This window comes from Notamacropus eugenii, chromosome 1, assembly GCF_028372415.1.
Source record: "Notamacropus eugenii isolate mMacEug1 chromosome 1, mMacEug1.pri_v2, whole genome shotgun sequence".
In the NCBI taxonomy this organism is placed as follows: Eukaryota; Metazoa; Chordata; class Mammalia; order Diprotodontia; family Macropodidae; genus Notamacropus; species Notamacropus eugenii.
The window spans coordinates 259,866,056-259,882,547 of NC_092872.1; the positions used below are offsets into that span (position 1 = coordinate 259,866,056).

The 16,492-nt window shown below is 41.1% G+C and overlaps 1 protein-coding gene across 1 annotated transcript in view; it reads right to left on the bottom strand.

The window, feature by feature from the left end:
- HK1 (hexokinase 1) overlaps positions 1–16,491 on the bottom strand; it is a 131,098-nt gene extending 114,607 nt beyond the window's left edge. The window contains exons 1-2 of the mRNA XM_072628756.1: positions 16,384–16,491; positions 445–640 (exon numbers count right to left, since the gene is read on the bottom strand). The gene's annotated coding sequence lies outside the window, so the exon portion shown is untranslated. The remainder of the gene's footprint in view (positions 1–444; positions 641–16,383) is intronic.
- Position 16,492: the final 1 nt, after the last annotated feature.

The window sequence follows — 16,492 nt, forward strand, 5'->3', positions numbered from 1 at the left end:
ATGAGTATCTCACTCCATCCTCATCCTAAAACCTCTTTCCTAAAGGCTAAACACCTCTAGGAGCTCTTGAAAAGGATCTTCTATCAGCCAATCACCAAACATTGATTAAGCACCTACTATGTGTCAGGCAATAGGCTAGGCTCACATGGGCAAAAACTCCAGGCCCTGCACCACCTAGTGAGCTACTTTCCACAAGGCAGTACTCAATGTTGAATGCTCAAGAGTCAGTGCATACTCTCAGAAGCACCCCCACCTTGGATGGCAATGTCCTGGACAAAGCCCTGATTGTACTACCCCAGTTAAGGCTCTGGGAATCACCCCCCCACTTTATAAAGGAAACTGTGACCTGCCAAGCAGAAAAGTACCAATAACGAAGAGGGGGGGTAGGCCTGTCATCAGAAGGGGTCCAGCTTCCTTTCAGATCCCCCCTTGCCTCTCACATACCCGTTTCCAGTTGCCTTGTGTTATAAGCTGCTTGTTTAGGTTTTCATTTTTCCACAAGGACAGCACATGCTCTCTCCTGCAATCCCACCAAGGTTTCTTGGCAGGAAGCAGGAACCCTGGGTAGATTTGCCCCTCTGCTTAGCCGTCCACTGCCACAAAGCTCCAAGCAAAATCCTTTAGCTTGTTGGTGGGTGCTCTGATAACAGAAAGACAAAGATGTGTTTGTCAGAAAAGCAAGGCTCTCTGAAGGCGCTTGGAGTGGCTTGGCTAAAGCGGTACACTGCCCAAAAAGAAAAAAATAGAACTGACTGGAGGTGGTGTTATAGTGGACTAGATATAAAGTCATGGGATCTGCTATGTGACCTTAGGGAAGTCATTTCCATTCTCCAGGGCTCCTCTTTCCTCTGTGTAAAATGAAAGGCAGAGCTTTAATTAGGAATTTTTGTGCCTGAGATAAGCAGAGAAGTAGGGAGGGCAGCATCTCAGAAATACTGGTGTCCTGGGGTTGAACCTTACTTGCCCTGCCTTAGTTATGGCTCTGATGACAATTAGAAAAGGTCAACTGATATCAGTGGCTCAATTTCTCTGAAATTGGATGAGGAAAACTATATTTTTCATTCACCTCAAACTGTAATGTAGCATTTCCTTCAATTATTTTAAAATATTATTCTAAGAAGAAGTCCACAGGCTTCACCAGACTGCCAAAGGGGGTCCATGATATTAAAAAAAATTAAGAACCCCTGCCCTGGAGGATGTCTGGGGTCCCTTATAGCTTTAAACCTGCAGGAAGGAGCAGCTCCTCAAAGTCAATGTAGTTTTCCATTTGAGCCACACAACAGCCACACACCAGAATAGGCAGGGTAGGGACCCATGGAATCCTCAAACCCAGGACTTATTTGTAGCTGGTGGTGTTTTTAGAAATACTTTTGTTTAATCCATTGTGAAGTAGGGGGAAGGTGATTCAATGTTGTTTTATTTAGTCATTTTTCAGTCATATCTGACTCTTTGTGACCCTATTTGGGGTTTTCTTGGTGAAGATACTCGAGTGGTTTTTCATTTCTTTCTCCAGTTCATTTTACAGGTGAGAAAACTGAGACAAACAGGATGAAGTGACTTGCCCAGGGTCACACAGCTGAGAAGTGTCTGAGGATGAATTTGAACTCACCTGAGGATCTGGTGCCACTTAGCTGCCCAGGTAATTCAAGGCAATGGTCAAAATAGGCAAGGTAGGACCAAGGACTGGAAGGAATCTCAGAGATCATCCAGCTAGGTGGATATCATGAGAACACTGAGCTTGTATCCAAGAACACTGAGTTTAAATTGGACCTCAGATATTTCCTAGCTGAGTGACTCTGGGCAAGTCACTTAAACTCTGTTTGTCTCAGTTTCTTCCACTGTGAAATGGATATAATAACACCACCAACCTCCCAACTGTTGTGAGGATCACATGAGATAATATTTGTAAAGTGTTTGGGGTACAGGAGGCGCTTTATAAATGTTAGCTATTATTATTATCATCCTTCAGTCTAAACTCCATTTTATTCCTTATTATTATGTGACCCTAGACAATTCCCTTCCCCTCTCCAGGCCTTCCTTTTGTATCTTTTAGGCCCACATCCTAATTCTCCACTTTGAGTGAGACCCCTTGCAGCGAAGTTGGCTCTCGATGCATTTTCTGGAATCAGAGAATATCAGAAGGGAAAGGGATCTCAAAGACCAGCTAGTTCAACTCAAACCAGAAAGCTTGCTACCACATCCCCAAGATGTCCTCATGAATGAATGAATGAAAAAGCATTTATTAAGTGCTCACAGTGTGCCAAGCACCTGAGGTTACAAATATAAGCAAGCATGATAGTAACTGCTCTCACGGAACTTGTATTCTAACTGGAGAAACGTAGAAAATAAAGGGGAACTCCGGGGGGCAAGTAGAGGGGGTACTTATATGCAGCTTGGTTTGGAAGTGACTGTGGAGGCCTGGCTCTGGACAAGACAAGGCCAAAAGTCACCTATGGGAACCAGTGTCTCTTTGAACACCTCCAGGGAGGGGGAGCTTACCACTTGACCAAGCAGCTGCTCTTTACTTCTACATAGACCAGACCTGGGTTACTTGACACTTAGCCAGTGAAATCTGGAAAGGGAATCTTTGAAAGCATCAGGGGCCTGGGTGTTATGCCCCTCCTTAGGGTGAGAGTTCAGAAAGTCATGCATTGGGAATAAAAAATTGATGAGCATTTTAGAACAGAATTTGCAGCGCTGGACAGGTCATAATTACGTTCAGTTCGTCCTTTTTTCAGATTCTTCAGCATTTACTGTTCAGCATGTTGGCACAGGAAGGACCTGGGAAAAGATCTATCTGACCCCTTCATTATGCAAGTGAGAAAACTGAGGCTTGGGGAAGGTGAGACCTCCAGCGATGGGGAGCTCACTACTTGCCCAAGGGCATACATAGGATCATAGGATTAGAGCTAGAGACCACCTTGAAAAAGATTGAATCTTTCACTTTACAGATGAGGAAACTGAGGACCAAGGACTTGCCCAAGGAAGTAAACATCAGAGAGTACTTGTTCCATCCTACTTCTCAAGATTCTCTGATCATCAGGCATGACGAAGAATTACATGAGATTAAAAAGGGTGGTTGACTCACAGGATTTAGAGCTGAAAGGAGCTCAGAGAGAGCTCAGAGTCCCTGTACTGGTGGAGAAAGTGCCTGTGCTGATGAGATCACAGTTCCTCTGAACCAGACTAACACAACCAAAAGAATTCTGGATTTCTGGGTTGGAGGACCTGGGTTCGAATCCTAACTGTCATTTATTACCTGTGTGACCTTGGACAATTTATGTAACTTCTCTGGGCCTCAGTTTTCCCACTTGCAAAATGTAGGGTTTTAACTTCCAAGTTCCCTTCCAGCGAGAACTTTATGAGTCTATGAATTAATCTAGATAGCTACTCGTTTGAAGAGTCCAACAGCTCCCTGCCCAAAAGAGGAAAGAAACAGTCCCAGAAACCTGCCATGCTCACTCACTGTGAAATGTTGACTGTGAACCATTCTCAGCAAGATCAGCTTCAGGATGGAGGAGCTGAAATGCAGCTGGGGCACTCTAGCAGGTGCCCAGTACATTCACTGGTGATGATGAGCAGGGAAAGAACCATCTGCCAGTGTGTGTCCTGATCAGACAGCTGAATTTCATCTATTGACAACTGAAGAACCCAGTCAGTGCTGGGTCCTCTCAAAGCCCTTTTCAGCACCGGACCACAGCTCTTCATTGAGCTAAAGCCTCACTAGTGCAGGAAGTCAAAGACTTGCTAATCTCAATGGAAAAATGCTAGCTATGTGCTCCCACAGTGTCCTAGCCTGGGAAACATGGTAGTGAGGAGGGGGGTGGGGCAGGGATCTCAGTTCTCATCCTCACACATGCCAACCCCCTCCTCCCAGGGCTGGCAATTTCTCTTTGTGCGGCCCTTAAACCGCCAGTGAAGTTTGCCAGTAGGAATGCCCTGGCCCCAGCTGCCCCGCCGCCGCTGCCGCCTCTGTGTTCCATCTCCAGAGGAGCCCCAAGATGCCAAGAAGTGACTCAGCACTCTGCCCAGTTAAGGCCCCCAAACCTAGCTTGGCAAGGCCCCCAGCCCCTTCTCTCCATCTGCTCCAGACAGCCCTTTCTAAGAAGCTCTGGTGACTCTATCTCTAGGACACAATACGGATTCCTCTCATTGGCATTTAAAGTTGAATGATGAGCACATGTCCTATTCGGAGAGATGAGATTCATCTTCTGATAGCTGAAGGTCTCCCCTGAGGCCCCTCCTCACCTCCACCTCTAGAACCTTTCACTTCCTTCAGTCTTCAATCCACAACTACAGGATTATTGTGTCTCTGTCCCTGGCACATTCTAAACATTGAACAAACACTTGCTGAAATGAATCAGTACTTGATTGATAAATGTGGATGGAGCACCTCCAATTTAGCCAGCCAGGGACAGGTACTGTGAGTGACATGAGAAGGGCTGATAAGACCTAGTTCTTGCCTTCAATGAGCTTCTAGTTCAGAAGGGGAAACAAAACCATCTCGATGAGAAAAATGAACATAACAATATAGAATAAAATAGGAGATGGGACTGGAGATTAAGTCGCTGGGGGACCAAGGGCAAGATACCTCCTCACTGTGGGCCCCAGTTTCTTCATCTGGGAGTTTAAGTAACTACAAAACATAGATTGAGAGCTTAAAGCCAGACTGCTCCAACTCCCCCTTATTTTATAGAGGAAGATAATGGAGGCCCATAGAAAGTACGGAACTCGACTAAGGTCATTCAAGTAATAAATGCCAGGGCCAGGATCCCAACCCAAATGGAGGACTCCCTTCCAAGGCGCTGACCTTTCCTTAAATTTTATTTTGCAAGTTTCCTTTTCCTTCTGTGCCAGTCTCATAAATGAGGTCTTGTAGGGTGTCCATTTTTAAAATCTAAAACATCAGTGCTTCAGGTATTTGTGATTTCTTTAGTGTGGCCGCTCTCTCCACCAGTGGAAATCCCACAATTCTTTATGATGTCTTCAGATGTCCCCCAAATCTCTTCCCCAAGGACAGCTTCTCCAAACTTAGCTAGATTGGTCATTGGGAGAAGAGAACACAAGCCATCACTGGGCCCCCAGGCAGAACCTGGGCCTGCCAGAGTTTGTCATCCATTGGCCTAGCTTCCCAGGATCTAGAGTGTCCAGATCCAAGGCTACTTTCCACAGGCTTCAAGACACTTAAACACTTTAATGGAACCAGACTCCAAATCTGTGAAGCAACCCCTTCTGCTGGTGAAGATCTAAATTCATCTTTGTCTTATCCTAGCGCCATAGTGTGTTAGGATTGGCATCAGAAAGACGCATCTTCATAAGCTCAAATTCAGCCTCAGACACTTGCTAGCTATGTGACCCTGAGCAAGTCACTGGACCCAATTTCCTTATCTGTAAAATGACCTGGAGGAGGAAATGGCAAGTCACTCTAGTGTCTTTGTCAAGAAAGCCCCATGAATGGACACAAGTCAAATGACTCAACAACATCTGATCCAATCAGCTCTGGTCCATAGCCTTCCCCCAATCCTTATGGTTCTGTTGATTGTCACATGTTCATTGAATGTCTGTATTATTTCATTCCAACCTTGAACTTGACCTACTAAACCAGACTGAGTCATACCTGGCCCACTAGATTTTTGCTTTCAACACCTATCTGACTCATCACCATTTCCCATGATACCTGTTCTGGATAAACAGAGAAGCATTATGCTATAGGGAAAAAAGGGCTGAATTTGGAGTCAGCAGACCTGGGTTGAAATCCTGGTCTTGCCATGTGCTACCAGTGTGACCTTGGGCAAGTCATTTAGATTCTCTAGACCTCATTTACTCATTTGCAAAGTGAGGGAAGGGCTAGGACTGGTAGAATTCTGGATCTATGATTCCAAGTCTCCCCTCCTTGAGCACGTCTTCATTGATCATGTGCTGATGGCCATCATGAACCTTTTGGGTCACCTGAAATTTCAATTCTTTTGAGACTGAGGTGCTCTCTGATTCATAGTCCTATGGCATTGTCAAAGAAATATTGATGTTAATGACTGTTTGGATAATAGGCAATATCTTGGGAATCTCTGAAGTGTTGCCCAGTTCCTGAAGTGTCAACCAGCCCTTGCCTCTTCTAATTCATTCTGGACCCAGCTCACTGTCTATCAGCCATGGCTGTATAAGACACTCCCAGCGTGTTTCCCCGCTAAGCTTACTGCTCCTTTACTCACTCTGTATATATCTTTGGAACTTTGGGTTCAAGTCTGGATACATTTGCATAAGGCTTTTATCATTGGTGGAGAGATACTTGCCAATTTACTCAAACCCTGGGTTATAACTTCCTGGACACAATACACGGAAATGTGATAGACATTTGATCTTCCTCTCTCTCTCTCTCTCTCTCCCTATGTATCTATCTATCTCCTCCTTTTTATCCTCCTTTTCCTCCTTTTCTTCTTCTCATCTTCCTCCCTCCCAGTTTCCCATTCTATCTCACAAAATCAGGGGATTTATAATGGAGAGAAAAGCAACCACCTCTAACAGCTATATAGGTATGTATTGGACATTTTTTTCCTGTAAAAAACCCCAACAAAACAGTTTCTTAGCATGTTGCCTCTCCCATGTGAGGGCAAAGACCATGTTTTTGCCTTTCTTTGTGTTCCTAGCACTTAACATAGTGCTTGTCACACAGCAAACACTTAATGAATATTTGTTTGACCGGCTGGGTCCAGCTCCATGGGTTGCCCCTTCAACTTCACACAGCCAGCTAGACAAGAGGCATTCTCCATACAATTATCAAGACTTCTCAAGATTTCATGACACTTGACATATTGCAAAATCAGGGCTGGGCATCTCTGCCTGGAAGCATGGGCAACTCCTTTACAAATGCAGGATCCCAGGACTCTTAGCTCTTTCAAGTTGGGAAAACTGAAAACAAGAAGGGGCCCAGAGGCCCTGGAGGTTACCAGAGGAGGTGCAGTCTTTAAAGGAGGACAAGTAAGGGTTGGTTTCCGTGTACTCCTTTGCATTGTTATGACTCTTTTCCATCAGAAGTCAAGGGTTTTGTAACTGAGCTCTGTGGTTACAAACTCAGTGGTTACAAAATAGGTGCTTTTATAAGACTGGAGTATTATGATTAGTACAATGTCACAAAAGTCAGCTTGTTCCAAAGGGTGTTGGGCACTTTGTCCTCTTCCCTAAAGAGAGTCAGGGAAGCATGAGTTCATCACCTCCTGCCTCTAAGATTTGCTAGCTATGTGACTCAGGTAAGACAATTAACATCTCTGAACTTCTATTTCCTCATGTGCAAAATGGAAATAATGATCCTTGTAGGATGATCCAGTGAACAGAGGGCCAGCCTCCTACCTCTTCCACCCCTTGGCTATGTGAGCCTTCACCTCTGGTCCACAATGTCTTTTGCTATAAAAATGAAGGTTTTTCTAGATGATTCTGGTGCTGAATCCTGTGATGGCTGTGTTGTTCAGATAATATGCTGAGACAGTGGATGAACCAAAATTAGAATCCAGTTCTCCAGACTTCCAGATCAGGGTTCCCCAAGCTAAGTGATCTCCTACATCTCCCTGTCTCTATACTATTTCCTTGAGGGCCTTCCTCAGTTTCCATCCCTGATTAATCCATCCAGCCTGAGTCTTCCTCCTGAAGTCCACTTTTGTCAAACACTATCAACTATTTGGCTCACATTCTTTTCACCTACTTTATACCTTTGTGTGCTCTGTATGTTTTTCAAATTTGCTGGTACATTGAGTGCAGCACTTTGACAGCATCATCTTTTAGGAATCTAAATAGCTCAGCTGTAATTCCATCACCTCCAGTGGCCTTATTGTTAGCAATGCTTCCTGAGGCCCACTTGATTTCATTCTCCAGGATTTCTGGCTCTAGGTGAGTAACATGGTTATTGGTGATGTTAAAAATCTTTCTTGTATGTTCCTTTTGTGTTTCTTACCACTTCTTCTTAATCTCTTCCACTTCTGTTAAGTCCCTACCATGTTTGTCTTTTATCATGCCCATTTTTGCCTGAAATGTTCCCTTGATATTTCTAATCTCCTTGAAGAGATCTCTTGTCTTTCCCATTCTATCGTTTTCTTCTATTTCTTGCATTGCACATTTAAGAAAACCTTCTTATCTCTCCTTGCTGTTCTTTGAAATTCTGCTTTCAGTTGGATATATTTTTTCCATTCTCCTTTACCTTTCCTTCTTTCCTAATTTATTTGTAAAGTCTCATCAAACAGCCATTTAGATTTCTTGCTCTTATTTTTCTTTGGAATGTTTGTTCCAGCTGAGCTATTTAAAATGCTAAAAGATGATACTGTTAAAGTACTGCAGTCAATATGCCAGCAAATTTGGAAAACTGAACAGTGGCCACTGGAGTAGAAAAGATCAGTTTATGTCCCACTCCTAAAGAAGGACAATGCCAAGGAATGTTCAAACTACTGAACAATTATGTTCATTTCACACTCTAGCAAGGTTATGCTCAAGATTCTGTAAGGTAGACTTCAGCAATATGTGAACTAAGAATTACCAGAAGAGTAGTCTGGTTTTTGAAGAGGCAGAGGAACTAGAGACCAAATTGCCAACATTTGTTGGATTATGGAGAAAGCAAAGGAGTTCCAGAAAAAAACAACTACTTCTGCTTCATTGACTACACTAAAACCTTTGACTGTGTGGATCACAACTAAATGTGGCAAGTCCTCAAAGAGATAGGAGTATCAGACATCTAACTTGTCTCCTGAGGAACCTGAATGCGGGCCAAGAATCTACAGAACCAAACATGGAACAACTGATTGGTTTAAGATTGGAAAAGGAGTATGACAAAACTATATATTGTCACCTTATTTAATTTATATGCAGAGTGCATCATGTAAAATGCCAGGCTGGATGAATCAAAAGTCAGAGTTCAGACTGCCAGAAGAAATAACAACCTCAGATATGTAGATGATACCATTCTGATGATAGAAAGTGAAGAAGAATAAAGAAGTCTCTAGATAAGGGTTGAAAGAGGAGAGTATAAAAGCTGACTTAAAGCTTAACATAAAAAAAGAAACAACTAAGATCTTGGCATACAGAGAATTACTACAAATATAGAAGAACAAAGTCATCCCCTAATAGATAAAAGATTGAAGATTATGAGCAGGCAGTTTCTAAAGAAGAAATGCAGGATATTGACAATCATATGAGAAATGAACCAAATCTCTAATCTCTAATAACAAAAATGCAAATTAAAACAATTCTGAAGTTCCATCTCACATCCATCAGATGGGCAAAGTTGACAAAAAAGGAAAATAAAAAATGTTGGAGGGGCTATGAGCAAACAGGCACATGGATTCACTGTTGGATCTATGAATTGGTCTAGCCATTCTAGAGAGCAATGTTAAACTATGCCTAGAAAATTAACAAACTGTGCATAACCTTTGACCCAGCAATAGTTTTAATAGGTATAACATCCCAAAGAAGCCAAACATAATAAAGAGAGCTGTGTGTACAAAATGTTTATATATATGTATATACATACAACCATATTTATAATGTGTGTATATATGCACCCTTTTCTTTGAAAAAAAGGATTGGGAAAAATGAGTAACCATCAGCTGGGGAAGAGCCAAACAAATTGGTATATTAATGTAATGGAATATTACTCCTCCTTAAGAAATAACAAGTATGGCAAATTCAGAGAAGCTTAGAAAGCCTCGTATTAAGTGATATAGAATGAGGTGAGTAGAACTGAGAGACAATGACCATAACAATATAAAGGAAAATAATTTTGAATATGATCAATCATTTGATCAATCATCATTGATGATGAAGTATGTTTCCCACTTCTTGGTACAGAGATGGTGGACTAGAGGCATAGAATAAGAAATATCATTTTCAGATGTGACCAGTGTGTTGAATTGTTTTGATTAACTATACTAACTGGTTACAAGGGAGAGCTTCTAAGTGGGACTAGGGGAAGAGTTAGTAGGTAGTGGTAAGAGATTTTTTTTCCTATTAAATGCATGTTGCATAGAAGAATTAAAATGAAAGGGGAAAATCATAAAATGAAACAAAACATAATATAATACAAAAGAAAATGGTCTGCTTCTGTCTGCGATCCAATTCCGTAGATCTTTCTCTGGATGTAGAAGGTGTTTTGCCTTAAGAGTCCATTGGAAATTTTTTAAGTCCATGCATTTCAATGAAGTACTAAGTCTACCAGAAAAATTCCTTGCAAACTGTGGTTGTTGCTGTGTACAAAATTTTCCTGGTTCTGCTTCTTTAAGAAATTTTAAAAGAAAAAAATTAAAGAACATCAAGAGAACATTTAAAATTACATAGAATAAAACCAAATGTTTCAGAAGGGGCACAAAGAGGAGAATTTTGTTACTTCCGTGTTAAATTTTGTTAAACTTTAAAAAAACAAACTGACATAATAGGAGTTCAAGATTTCTTAAGTTCTCCTTTTTTACTCTTTGTATGCTAAAATATTCATATTTGCTGATGATTTTTAGTTTCATAATAAAAAAGAAAATTTAAGTTAGAAGAAAAAAATAGCCTAAAGTACTAGAGAAGTGAGAGCTATTCTTACTCATAATCAAGCAGTCAACTATCCACTAAGTGAGATTAACTGTTGGAGTCTTGAATGCCCCAGAAGCAAGGAGAGGGAATGAAGAGGGAGGACTGCTACTCATTAGCTGGAGGAGACCTCATATCCAATCTGTCCTAAGGCAGGAAGTCTCTCTAAACTCTCTCCAACAAGTGGTCATACAGATTCTATTGAAGAGTGAGGGAGAACCCACACTACTCTCCTAGGCAGCACATGCTATTTGGGGATAGCTCTCACTGAGCAGCTTTTCTTTACTACAACCCAAAATTTTCCTCCTTAGCTCTTGTCACCATTCCAGCTTGCACCCATTTCTGCCGACTAGAGCCAAGAAAGACAACTCTAGTTGTTCTTCCATGCTATCATGCCTCCTCTCTCTAAGTCTCTAAGTCATCTCTTCTCCAGGTTAAAGACTTCCAGTTCCTTCGACTGGCCCTCATATGAAATGTTCTAGAGGTCCTTGACTGACCGTCTTGGGATGAAATATTGCCCAAAAGAAATGATGACTCTATTCTAAAGGAGGCTTGGTTTCTTTCACTTAGTGATAGTCATGAAACAAGTACCTTACATCCAATTCCACAGTATATTCTAAATGGATACATGACCTTAGCATTAAAGATCATTAAAAATTAGAAGAGAAACAGATCATTTGTCCTTCACAGTTATGAGTACAGTATGTATTCATAATTAAAGAAGAAACAAAGGCAATTACAAAAGATAAGTGATTACATAAAACTGAAGTTTCTGCATAGACAAAATGAATGCACCAATTGTTGAATGGGAGGTTATATTTGTTTCAAATTTCAGTAAGAGTTTGATATCCAAGGTATAATAAATAGATAGATATAAATATATACATATATATAGCTATTGCCCAATAGATAAGTAGTCAAAGGATATGAAGATTTGCAAAGTATTCACAACCACATGAAAAAATATCCCAAATCATTAATAAGAGAAATGCAAATTGAAACAACCATGAGGTTTCACCTCCTACCCTGAAAATTGGCAATGACAGCAAATAACAACAGTCAATTTTGACAGGGTTATGGGAAGTTAGACATTAAAGCATTGTTGGTAGAGCTGTGACATGGTACAACCATTTTGAAAGCATTTTAGAATTATGTAAAAACAAAAGGTAGGGGGGACTAAAATGTCCATTTCCTTTGAACTCTAGTGCTGGATTTTTATGCCAAGAAATCCATTGATAAGAAGAAACTCTCCAATATTTTACACTAAAATATTTATAACAGCACTTTTGTGATAGCAAAAACAAAAAACAAAAAAGGGGGGGGGGGACAATGTAGATGCCCATGGAAGAGAGCATGGCTAAACAGAGATACATAAATGTAGCAGATTATTGCTGTGCCATAAGAAATGATTTTGTGATGAACTAAGAGAAATATTGAAAGATCTGTATAAACCAATGCAGAATGAAATAAATAAACAAGAAAATGATATACACAATGACTATAAAATTTTAATGGGAAGAACAACTTTACACCAAAAACTCCATAGTGAATATAACAAAATTATAAAGGTCAAGCAGGATTCTAATGAAAAACATGAGAGGACTCCCACAACTCCCTTTTCATGGAGGCAGGAAGTCCCCAGGTATTGTTTTTGGACTTTTTCAATGTATTGATAGATTGTGCTGATTTCTTTTTTCCTTTTCCTTTCCTTTTTTTTTTTTTTGCTCTTAAAAAAAGATATTATTTGTTATATGGGATGGCTCACTGGGAGAGGAAAGGGGAAGAATGCTGGACAAAAATGATGATGCTAAAAACAGAAGACATCAATAAAAACTTTTTTTTAACAAAAAGGAGTAGTCATGGGAAAACCACCTAGGAAAATCCCATTTTGTAATTCATCCTTGAAACATTCCCACCAATTCACATTTGACAGGATTTTATAGATGACAATGGGTTTTCCCATATTGTGGATCGGAGACCTAGAGCTAGAAAGAGCCTTGAGACCATTTGGTGAAATAATCAAACCATCAATAAGCCTTTAGTAAACCAGGAATACAAGTGCAAAGAGCAAAAGAATTCCTGCTCTCAAGGAGTTTATATTCTAACAGGGAAGACAGTGCAGTAAGGGCAAGTATATACCTCTTTATCTACTTATCTATCTTTCTTTCTTTTTCTGTGTGTGTGTGTGTGTATATACATATACATACACATAAGTATATGTATTCTGTGTGCATGTATACATATACAGACACATATATCGACATAAAATAAGTATGGTCCAATCCCCTCATTTTATAGTTAAAGTTGCTTGGTTGTTGTCCTTCATTCTCAGAGAGGACCAAAATGACATCACCATGACAAACTCAAGTTTCAGTGTGTCCAACTATGGCTGTTCAGACCAATACAAGTTTGGAATGCTCTACCACAGACTGGGCACATATAGTCCTTGTGAACATTTGGGTTGGATACTCCAAATCTGCACATTCTATGTTTACTTTTTGCTGTCTCAATTCTGCTTTGCTCATAGAGCACAGCACCCTTTCTGATATGGGCATGCCATCATGAGCAGTCCTATTCCAGTGTCTCGCATGTCATACAATCAAATCCAAAGTTCTTTACAGAGACCTTGAGAGTGTCCTTGTATCGCTTCTTCTGATTACCATGTGATCACCTGCCCCATGCAATTTCTCCACAGAGTAGTCTTTTTGGCAAGCGTACATTTTGCATTTGAACAATGTGGCCAGCTCATCGGAGCTGTGCTCTCTGAAGCATAGTTTGAATGCTTGGCAGTTTAGTTCAAGCAAGGACCTCCCTGTCTGGCACTTTATCCTGCCAGGTGATCCTCAAAATCTTCCTGAGACAGTTAAAATGGAAACAATCCAGTTTCCTGGAATGGTGCTGGTAGATTGTTCATGTTTCACAGGCATATAACAATGAGGTCAGCACAACAGCTCTGTAGTCCTTCAGTTCAGTAGTCAGTCTAATACCTCTTCTCTCCCAGACTTTTCTTTGGAGCCTCCCAAACACTGAGCTACCTCTGGCAATGTGTGCCTCAACCTCATTGTCAATGTGTACATCCCTGGAAAGTATACTACCAAGGTAAGAGAACTCATCCACAGCATTCAAAACTTCTCCATTTGTTGTAACCAATGGTTCCACGTATGGATGGTGTGAAGGTGACTAATGGAGCACCTGTGTTTTCTTGGTGTTAATTATTAGGCCAAAATTAGCACAGGCAGCAGAGAATTGATCCATATTTTGTTGCATCTCAGCTTCAGAGACTGCACTGAGTGCACAATCATCAGCAAACAGAAAATCATGCACCAACACTCCCTCCACTTTCGTCTTGGCTTGTAACCTTTTCAAATTGAAGAACTTACCATCAGTATGGTAGTTGACCTTGATGCTGTGTTCATCCTCATTGAAAGCATTTGACCACATGGCTGGAAACATCATGCTGAAAAGCATGGGATCAAGTACACAGTCCTGTTTTGCTCCACTGGTGACTGGAAGGCATGAGAGCATTGTCCACTATCCAGAACTCGAGCAAACATGCCATCATGAAATTGATGTACAATACTGATGAACTTCTCTGGGCAACCAGATTTTGACATAATTTTCCAAAAGTCCTCATGACTTACAGTGTCAAAGGCCTTGGTCAGATCTACAAATGTTGTATACAGACCCCTGTTCTGCTCCTGGCATTTCTCCTGGAGCTGTCAGGCAGCAAACACCATATCAACTGTTCTTCGGCCCTTTCTGAAAACACACTGGCTCTCAGGTATGTGGCCATCTTCCCGTGAAGGATCAGCCTATTAAGGAGGACTCTAGCAAGAATCTTACCAGCAATGACTAAGAGAGAGACCCCGCTGTGATTGTCATAGAACAGTCTATTCCCTTTGCCTTCATAGAGATGGACAGTGGAGGTATCCTTAAACTCCTGAGGGATAACGTCCTCTTTCCATACAACCTAGAAAATTTCAGTCAACTTTTATATGAGCAATAGTCCCCCTACCTTGTAAATCTCAGCTGGAATAGAATCAGTACCAGGTGCTTTGCCACATGAAAGGAGTCTAATGTTCTTCAAAACCTCTTCTTCAGTTGGAAGTTCAGCTGAGGAGGGATTGACTTCAAACTGAGGTAAACAGTCAAGTGTTCGGCTCATCTCTCTAGGATCATGTCCTTTTCACTAGTCAATGTGGCTCCATTAGCACTGAGTAGTTGTGATGCACCATAAGTTTTTGAGAAATGATGGGGAAATTCAGAAGCTGCTAAGTTAAAAACCAGAACTCCATAGGATTCACCAGCAGGATAGTTAATCCACTTCTAAGAAGACAGCATTTAATTACATCAAAAGCAAAGTATAAGCAAAGCTTAGAGAGATGCAAGATTCCTGGCTCAGTAAGAAGGTAGATGAAATTCAGTTTTATGCTAATAGTAATAATCCAAACACTTTTATGATTCCCTGAATGCTATTTATGAACCAAAAACCTATAGTGCATATAGTTAAAATAACTGAGTCCCCAAGGAGGTTAAATGACTTGCTCAAAGTTCCACCAGTAGTAAATGAAAAAGATTGGATTTGAACCCAAGTTCCTTGGCCCTAAAGTCAGTTGCTTTTCCAAGGTGCAACAGAAAAATAACATTTTTAACTTGGCACAGAAGTTGTATCCATTTCTTGGCTCCTCATGGCAACCTCATGAGCTTCAAGGTTTAGTACAGGCACTCTCTTCTATGGTCAGGGCAAATATTCTCACTGATCTCATCTAACAGGGGAGGAACCAGAAGTTGAATGATTTACCCAACCAAGATTATTCAGGCAGCAAGTAACAGAACCTAGATGCAAATTCATTCAGAGGTTGGAAAGATTTAGAGTTGGAAAGGATCATCCAATCTGCACATTTGAGAAAAGAGGAATTTGCCATGGCAAAAGGCAAATGAGTTACCCAAAGTCATACATGCCACAATCCTGTGTCTGCAAACATAGGATTCTTTCTGCAATATTGTGCTGCCCCTCATTTCTAGGGAGCTCATTACTCTAAGGCTCCATGACAGCCCATGAGCTGACCATATCACCCACAAAATATGGTTTCTTGGGGGGATGAGTAGGATATTAGAAGTAAACATTAGTTGTAGGTACTTCAGGAGACAAACCCTTCACTCAATTAATGTGTACAATGTGGGTGAGGAAACTCAATCAAAGTCATGTGAACATGTGAAGCATGAACAAAGATAACCCATGAAGAAAGCTTTAAAAAACCTAAGGTTATTATCCCTAGAAAAGAACCAGCCAAGTCAGTACTCAACAACTCTCATCTTCTTGTCACTCTGGGAAACCTCCAACCCAGAACCCTCTTCTCCTCATTGGAGGCTTCCTCCTTGAATCCACCATTTTAGAAAGCACCCCAGCCTTACATCACCTCACTCAGCTGGAATCTCTCTCTCTATCTCTTTCTCATCATCTGTTGAATTGCAACCCTTTTCTTTCCCTCCTCTGGTACTCCGTACCACCTAACTCATTTCCAGTTTCTTTCTATATGTTTTCTTCTGTTAGGATGTAAGTTCCTTGAGGGCAGAGATTGCATTGCTTGTATTTTTATCCACAGTGCTTAGCAAAGAGTCTGGCACCAAGTAAGCATTTCATAACTTATCTGTCTACCTATCTATCCATCCATACATCCATCCATACATCCATCCACCTATTCATCCATCCATACATCTATCTACGCAGTAAGCTAAGGCTAAGAAGATACACAAAACATTTCTCAGGCAAGGGAGATTAGTTCAAAAGACACATTTCCAAACATTAGAGGCCACTTAAGCACAAGAGGTTACCTAAGGTGGTTGTAGCTTCTTTTCCCCCAGTGGTGTCTAGAGCTAGAGTAGACACCATCTCCCCTAGATGGAGCAGGGGTGGGTGTCTTGATGCTAATAATCTTTCAAG